This window comes from Arvicanthis niloticus, chromosome 22, assembly GCF_011762505.2.
Source record: "Arvicanthis niloticus isolate mArvNil1 chromosome 22, mArvNil1.pat.X, whole genome shotgun sequence".
In the NCBI taxonomy this organism is placed as follows: Eukaryota; Metazoa; Chordata; class Mammalia; order Rodentia; family Muridae; genus Arvicanthis; species Arvicanthis niloticus.
The window spans coordinates 35,748,096-35,754,471 of NC_133429.1; positions in this window are offsets into that span (position 1 = coordinate 35,748,096).

Here is a 6,376-nt window from a genome sequence, read left to right on the forward strand (position 1 = left end):
GTAATAAGATGATCTTGCATTTTTTTAATCTTTTAGTCTGTTTATATGGTGGAAAACCTGTACTGATTTAAATATATTAAATCAGCCCTGCATCCCTGCTTTGGGACCTGCTTGATCATAGTGGATGATCTTTTTCTTGGGTTCTTTTATTTGTTCTGCAAGTATAGCATTGAGAATCTTTGCATCTATGTTCATACAGGAAATGGGTGTATAATTTCCTTTGTTGATCTTAGAGATCATATCACCTGTGTTCTCTTAGAAAGAATCAGAAAACATTTTTTTTCTCTTTTGTTTAGGTGAATAATTAGGCTAGTATTGACATTGATTCCCCTTTTAAACTAAGTCAGAATTCTGTGCAAAACCCACATGTCTCTCTGCTTCTTTTGGCTGGGACACTTTCAATTACTGTCTCTGTTTCATTAAGGGTTATAAGTCTTTAAATTGCTTATTTGATTTTTATTTGATTTCAGTAGATTACACAATCTACTGAATTTTGTCAAGAAGAGTACCTATTTGTATTATATTTTTCAAATTGGTGAAGTACTGCTTTCTAAACTATGTCCTTATGATATCCTAAACTTTCTCTGCCTCTTTTGTTATGTGCCCCCTTTCAACTATGTGTTAATTTAAATTATCATTTTGTGTCTTTTATTTCAGGTACTTTAGGAATTACCAATCTTACTGATTTTCTCAAAGAACCAACTCTTTGTTTCACTAATTCTTAGTATTGCTTTCCCCTAGTTTGCTTGTTTGTACATTGTTGAATTTAGCCCCTTCTTTGTAATTTCTTTATATCTACTCCTTTTGGGCTTTCTTTCTTTCTTTCTTTCTTTCTTTCTTTCTTTCTTTCTTTCTTTCATCCTTTATCCCTTTTTACTTTTCTTTTGTTTTTCTTTTCATTTTTTAGGTACCTGGTACTATGAAGATTCATCTTAGAAATACATTCATTGTGTCCCATAAGTTTATGTACATTGTGCTTTTGATTTCATTCAACTCTAGAAAGTCTTTATTATTTTTCTTAATTCCTGTTTTAAATCATTTTTCATTCAGTAGTTAGTTGTTTAGTTTCTATGATTTTGTAGGATTTTTGTTGATAGCCAGCTTTATTCAGTGATGTCAGATCAGATACAGGGTCTTATTTTAATTTTCCTGTTTCTTCTAAGACTTACTTTGTTTCAACATATGTGGACAATTTTGGATAGGGCTCCAAGATGGGCTCCAAGAAGATGTATTCTTTTAGGTTTATGTGAATGTTTTATAAATATCCATTAGGGTCATTTGGTTTACAATATCAGTACCTTCACCATTTCCCTGTTTAGTTTTTTTTTTTTTTTTTTTTTTTTTTTTTTTTTTTTTTTTTTTTGAGCTACCTTTTTGTTGGCAAGTGGGGTATTGAAATCACCAACTATCACAGTTTGAAGGTCAATGTATAATTTTAGCCATATCATCATTTCTTTTAGGAACCTGGGTGATCTTCTGTTTTGGTACCTAAATGTTCAGAACTATAATATCCTCTTGGTGGGTATTTCCTTTGATGAATATGTAGTGTCCTTCCTTATTTCATCAGATTAGTTTTCTTTTGATGTCTATTTTGTTAGATATTAAAATTGCTACACCAACTTATTTCTTGGTTGAATTTGCTCAGCATCTCTTTTTCTATTCTTTTACCTGAGACGATACTTATCCTTGATGTTAATGTTAATACGCATTTCCTAGATGCAGCAAATCCTATTTTCTTTGATTGTTTGTTTGCTTGTTTGTTTATTGGCTCAGGTTTGATATTTTAGAGAAAAAATAGAACATGAAATTGTGTTTGTAAGGAGGTGTGGAAGGGTGTGGAAGGTATGGAAAGAGAAAAAAGGTATGATAAAGTAACATAAAAAAATAAGTAAATGCGATTTATACAATAGTTGATGCTAATTAAAAGATTCGTAATGTACATAATTTTCCAGTTCTGCCTCTTAATGTTTTTCCTTCTTAGTTGGTTGTTTAAGTGACCCCGTTTAGCAGCATTGCTGGGAATTCACAGTTAGAAGTCTTGTTCAGCCAAATTAATTAAGTACCATTTTCCTTAAAGAGGAAATTAGCTGTTTAGATAAATATATTAATTGTGTGTTTGACTCTGTTTATTGTAATATAATTCTGGATCCCTTGGCACCCAACACCTTATTCCCAAACCAAGTTTAAATACACAAATCATTTTTCTATTCTGTGTTTAGATTATAATCTTCTTGTTCACAGAGTAACTTATGCTTCTCAGTTTACTGTACACTGATCAGCCATTTTAGCTTTCAGATTGAAGTACTTTCAGAGTCTTTTAGAATCAGTGTGATGTTATTGCCAGTCACTCATGCAAAGCACACATAGGTTTAGTCTCTTTACTGCTTGACACATAGTGTGTGACCTTACCAGAATGACTCTATAACCCTACCCTGCAAGAAGGCTGTGCCCAGGAATTCCCTGTAAAAATGAAGACTGAATATGTCATATACCTTGCCATAAAGAAAATAAGGAATATTAAGGAATTTTGTTAGCAGTACGTTAAGAAGAGAGGGAAATGTTCTGCAGAGATGTTCCCAGCACAGTAATTTTGTGAAAAAAAAAAAAAAGGTTAGGAGAGTGTGGTAAGTGTGATCAACCTGCAAGAAACATAGAGCATTCAAAGAAATGCAGTCAAGAAGTTGAGGTGCTGATTTGACTCAATTACTTCTCTTAGGAAGCTAACAATAACCATTAAAAAAAAACTGGCCATATTTGAACTCAGACCTTAAAATTTTTTCAATGGCTCACTGAAAAGATTTCATGTTAGCATTTAATGGGTATCATGAGTGGCTTGATCCAAATATGCATTTAGGAGACAATTCAAGCAGTATTCTTATTTGTGACATTTTTAAACACATAGGAAATATATAATACAATACATAATATATAGGAAATATATATTATAAGACATAGGAAATATATAATCAGATACCAATTTTATTTGTGCTTTCTTATCTATGCCTTAGGAACATAAGTATACATGAATGCAGAAATAATGGCAAAGTGAACCTAAAAAAGAAAGAAAGAAAGAAAGAAAGAAAGAAAGAAAGAAAGAAAGAAAGGAAGGAGGAAGGAAGGAAGAAAGAAAGAAAGAAAGAAAGAAAGAAAGAAAGAAAGAAAGAAAGAAAGAAAAAAGGTAGGGTATGAATGGAAGAATCACGAGAGGATTCACTAAGCTTTTGAACTAAGGTTAGTTATGCCATTACAAAAATTATTTTATAAGTTATCCTAAGGATATATTTAAAATTTTATCTGAGAAGTGTTATATTGATCTGCAACTTCCACATCCCCTGCTGATGTATTTTCAAAGTCCTACTTTGTCCCTTAGCAGTGAAGTGTGCCATGTCATCTTAATGTGTTTCAATTGCAGTAGGGCTTTGTGCTTGGATACCACTTGAAATTGCTAATAAATTGCTCACCAATTTGTATTTCACATACAGTACCTTCACTTACTGGTTTGTCATATTGCATCTGTTCAATGCAAGTAATTTGAAACTTAAACAACTTTACATTTTGAAAACACCAGGCATAAAGTTACAATATGGATCATTACATCACAACTGTGTATACAATAGTCACTGAGCCTGGGATGGGGGAGTACACAAAAGACTAGACTGTGAAATTTAGAAGAAACCATCACAGAAGAAGACCCTAAAATTTAAACTAGAGTCTAGTAGGTCTTTTTACACCTGATGTAAATTCAGGACCACATTCATAGAACATGCACTAGGCTTATTTTTAAAGACCAGCTGTGATTGGCCATTGTCTATGTGGTAGCTGTTGAATATTCCGATTCCCAGTCAAACTCAAATGTCACTAGTTAAATATCTTCCTCCTATTCCACACGCATACCTCAATTAAGTTCTTCATGCAAAATAAAATCAACTCAGAGTACTACTATTCTCTTTCTGATGAAGTCATGATTTCTTTTTCTCCTTGAAAATTCTAATTGCCTCCAGGAGATTAGAGGGTAAAGCTTGATACAGTAACTGGCATTAGTTTTGTAGTCCACCCAATCTTTTCTGTCTAGAGCCTGGTTCATTTCCCTGTTTCACAGTTCACTGGAGCCCTTTGTGGTCACTGAGTTCCATCTATCTTATTTTGCTTTGACTTTGTGAATCTCACACATTGTAAGTATTGGGCAGAGAGAAGTGGCATCTCAAAGCAAAGGCCTCACACTCAATAGGCATGTAATACCTAAAAGCAGAGTGGACAAAAATGAAGGGGACAGCGTAGGAAGTGACAGGCACAATACATGAGCATGGAGACTTTTGTGCCCTTGCAATGAAAATATACAGCTTCCTTTTCACACAAACTGCATAAAAAGATACATAAAAATGTATATTTTTTCAGAATGATAAAGCCTTCATAAATTAATCCATATAAGCTATGATTTCAACATAGACTCCCATGTTTATTGGAGGATCAGTTTTCTCCAGCATGTCATCAGTGTTTCTTCCTGTCTGTCTATTCTTCATTACCTCTATTATATTTTTTTCTGCTTTCATCTCTCTGATTTGTGTACTTTCTGATTGCATGCCTTTGGTTTTGTATTTATACTTAGCACTTATTTGAGCCTTTTAATCTTCAAAGCTCATAGAGAACATTGCCTAATTAATGCTCCCTGCAGACTTGTAAAAGAATTCATTATTAGAACATCTAAACTTTACACATGAGGAAAACAAGGCATAGGTCAAATGGCCTAACAGAAATTGCAGGAGATGGGGCACAAGGCTATAGTGAGTCTCTGGCTCAGCTCATCCTTCCACGTTGCTCCTACCTCTCCTCATATCTTCCATCTCATGTTTTCTCATGTCATTTATTTGCCTCAATAGCCTGTATTTGATTTCATCATGTTTTCATCTCCAGTAAGCTGCCAATTTGCTCCAATTTATAGTATGTAATATATATATATATATATATATATATATATATATATGTGTGTGTGTGTGTGTGTGTGTGTGTGTGTGTGTGTGTGTGTGTGTAAACTATATATCCCTAATTTTCTCAATATCAGTTTGGGGACTATCCTGCTTCTGTGTTAACTTTGTGTAACATAAGTTTGTATATCTTCTCTAGCTTTTTAACAATCTAAAGATATTTTTGAGCTATATATTTTTTTTAAAAAATTGTAAATTCAGGTTGAATATTAACTCTATTTTTATACAGACTCCAATGCATTAACTCCTCAAATCCATTATATATTTTTATATATGAAAAAGCAGAGCATATATTTCTTTTTACTATGAAAAATATGAATGAGTATTCACATAAAGAGCTTGGAATGGTCCACACATATTCTTTCAAATTTTTCTTCTTCCTATAATCTCACCTATTTTTCCAAGTTAGGATCTATTTTATATGTATTTAAAATATAAGAAATTAAGTATGTATTTTTATGATAGTTGACAAATATAACATAAGTTAGTATATGATAGAATTCTATTGTTTATGAAATGTTCTCAATGACTTTTTCTGATTAATACCATACTGAGGAAAATATTATTCTGTTATCTTGTTTTTTAAAATTTCATTATGGTTACAAGAAACAAAATTAATTTATTTTATATAAATAAGCATAATATTCAAGGTATTCCCACAAATTATATTAATATGAGTCAAGCCAGACATAATCAATATCCACATTTTCAACTTTTTCTCCTGAATTCAGATTAGTCACTATGAATGTGTGTCCTTGTGTGTGAAAGGGGGAAATAAAAATTATGAAAATGAATGAAATCTAAAAAATATTTTGAAAAACAGTAATCATAAAATAAACAGTGACAGATTCTGTTGGAAGGTTAAAATCTTAGTACACTTTCAAGAAGGCAGGAGATTAGTTCAAAGCCATCTGTGAGATGGGGACTAATTTGCCAGTGACTTCTTAAGGAATGCTTTCAGAAACTAATTAGAAAAAGAGAGAATAGGACAGAAGCCAAGGATGGTGACCCACAAGTGCAACTTTAAAGAATGAAATGTTCCTCAGTATCTGGGCTCTGTACTCCGTGGTGTTGATCAACTCCTGCACAGGTTCATCATGCCCTGTCTCAGGGAGATCAACTCCTATGCCCTTCCTTGCTTCTGGATCTCTTCAATGATAATTTTCTGACCTATCAGTGTTTCTAAGGCAAGAGTACCAGGACCAGGAGAAAGAAAAGAACGTTTTCTGTCTATTACCACAGAGAATTTAGTCTGTGAGACTCTACTCTCCATGGCATTTAACTTACACTTTATCTTTTCCAGTTTTGTGTCAACCTCAAGATAAACAATCATAGGCACAAGTTGTTTGTGGAACAGAGCAAACATTCAACTATCAAGGCTCAAAAACATATGA